Raw genomic sequence first — 2,742 nt, forward strand, 5'->3', positions numbered from 1 at the left:
TCTGGCCCCTTCCAGAGAAGCTTTTCAGATGACAATCGAAGCATTAGAGATGTACCGGGGGTGGAATGTTGGATCCCCCCCTCATTAATAAATCAATGGGAAACCCCTCCAGTCGGGGGCCCGGAGAGTTTGGGCCTGGAAGAAGAAGGGGCGTCTTGCTGGGGTCCAGGCTTCAAGCTATGGGTGAGAGCAAGTACCTCCTACAGGTGGAGTATCTGTCTGGGAGGCTCCAGGGACTCTGACCTGGGAGCAAGCGTAATGCTCCTTCCGGCCGCTAGGAGGAGCTAGTGTCCTCGAGTGGACTGCAGGGTGGTGCTCTCTAGGGAGAGGCAGGGAGCATTCAGTAGGTGGGAAGGGTAAGTGTCAGAGGGCATCCGGGTCTCCCCCCCCACCCACCCAACTACTCCCCTTTGACTCTGCCTGTTTCTTTGTCACACACATGGTGGTGGTGGGGAGTGGGTTACAGGTTCCATGGAAATAGGCAGATGGTGCATAAAACAAATGGATACTCACCTGCCCAGCCCAGAGCATGAGCAATGTAGGGGGGTAGTTTTGCCAGGTCATTCTACTCAGCTGACCCTCAGTTTCCCCATCTGTACGATGATTTCTGAGGCCCTCTGCTACGGTTAAAGCAAGGATTCCACCACCATGAGGACCCTGCGGTCCCCCAGTTCCTAGCACTGCCCTTTCCCCTCTGCCCTGGCTTTTCCTGCGGGTGCTCTCCAGCCCCTACCCCCAATTCAGGAACATTCCTCTGGGATGGGGGAGGTTGTAAGAGGCAGAATCTCTGGGAGACCCAGGCCTCTCTCTCATTCCACCATTCATTCCCCAGCACAGACTGCGTGCGTGCCCAGCTCTCAACCAGACCTCTGCACCTGCACATCTCTAAGGCACCGCACGCCACCCCCCCCAAACCCCAACTCCTGGCTGCTCTTCTTCTTGGGCTGCCCATCTGAGGGGTGGCCCCACCAACCTCCCCACCACCCAAGCCTGAATCTAGGCATCAACATCAACCCCTCTCTTCTCACACGTCTCTTTTTCAAAAAGTCCAGACAGGCATACCGCTCCCTCTCCCTCCACCGCTGCCCTGGTTCAGGCCTGCATTATTTCTTTCCGGAACCGGTTGGTCTCTCTGACTCCAGTCTGTCCTCTCTCTAATCTATCATCTATCTGTGCTGCTGCCAAAGAGCTCTTTCTAAAACACAAATCCGATTATGCACATCTCTGCTTTAAAATCTTGGCCGTAGCCTTGTGGCCTAAAGATAAATCCAAAGTCCTAATGAGGCTTCCAAGTCCATTCATGATCCAACCCTTGCTTCCTAGCCCAGGCTCATTTCCCAGCATGCTCCTTGATCCATCCATACCACACTTCTCCCTACCCCCTGATAAGCCCAGGTTCTTTGGGGGTTATTGCCTTTGCAAACATGGTCCCCTCAGCCAAGAATTTCCACCCTGACTTTTGGTCGGTGAACTTGAACTCCTCCTTGAGCTCAAAGCAGTGAAGCCTTTCCCAAGAACCCCAGGCAGGGTTCCCATCCCACTTATGTTTCTGTTATCTGTCTGCCTCCCTCCCTAGGCTGTAAGCCCCTGTTTAGTGCTGAATCTCCATATCTCATCAATGCTTAATGTGTGCACGAATTCAGTACACAAATTTGAATGAATGAATGAATGAATGAATAAATATATGAATGGCCTGGGAAATTGCATGCTGCTTCCCTCTTTCTCCGCTGGAGCCCATTGAGCAAAGGAAAGACAAGAGTGGTAGGAGATCAGGCGGGGGAGGGGAGATGGGGGAGGCCAGCCCAGCCAGGGTCTTGAGGACCAAAATAAGAAATCTGGATTTTAATTTTCTTTTACTGGATCTCAGGTACACCAGTTTAATCAATGAGCTCATACTCCTCAGAGAGTGATGCAGTATCATCATCCTTGTCGTCATCATCTGATTTGTTTTTGTGTTTTGTTTTTGTGTGTGTTTTTTGGTCTCTCTCTTCACACGCAATGAGAACCCACAAATATTTATCTCATGTGAATCTTCTGCCCTCTCTACTTTTACTTACAGAGAAGGATTTGAGTTTCCTTCTGAAAGCAATGAGACGTCTTTAGAGGCTTTTAAGCCAGGGAGTGACGTGATGTGATTTTCATTTTATGAAGATGGCTGTGTCTTCTCGGTGGAGCATGCACTGTAGGGGACAAAGTCGAGCGGGGAGACCAGACAGAGGCTGCTGAAGTGGCACAAATGAGAGATGGCATCAGCTGGAGGGGTGGCAGTGCAGACAGGGAACGTGGACAGGTGGGCCTCGTTTAGGAGGGAGAGCGGACCAGATTGGCTGGTGTCTACGAGGTGAGGAGCGAGAGAGAAAAGAGACCTCAGGGTAAGGTTCGCGGCGCAGGGGACAAGGTCAGAGCGCCAGGCAAGTCAAAAGGGAGGAACTTTAATCCGCTCTCCCGGGCGGGCGAGGTTCACGGGTCCAAGGGGGGGCCAGTGAAGTCACCCCAAAAGGGAGTGGGGGCACTTTTTTTATACAGCTGGTCAGTGAGGGTGGGGAGCAGGAACTGTGGGAGTTTACACCGCAGGCAGGTCTGTTACGGGTTCCAGGAAGGAACCAGTATCTGCATCACCATCTGCCTTGCGGCTGCATGCATCGCTCCTGGACTTCCCTCCGACCTAACACTCAGCAGTGGCAGTTCCAGAATTTCTATAAGAAGAAGTTTTGGGGGCGGTCATTTGAATGGAAGTGGGGG

The sequence above is a fragment of the Myotis lucifugus genome, unplaced genomic scaffold (assembly GCF_000147115.1).
Source record: "Myotis lucifugus unplaced genomic scaffold, Myoluc2.0 scaffold_254, whole genome shotgun sequence".
Classification (NCBI taxonomy): Eukaryota; Metazoa; Chordata; class Mammalia; order Chiroptera; family Vespertilionidae; genus Myotis; species Myotis lucifugus.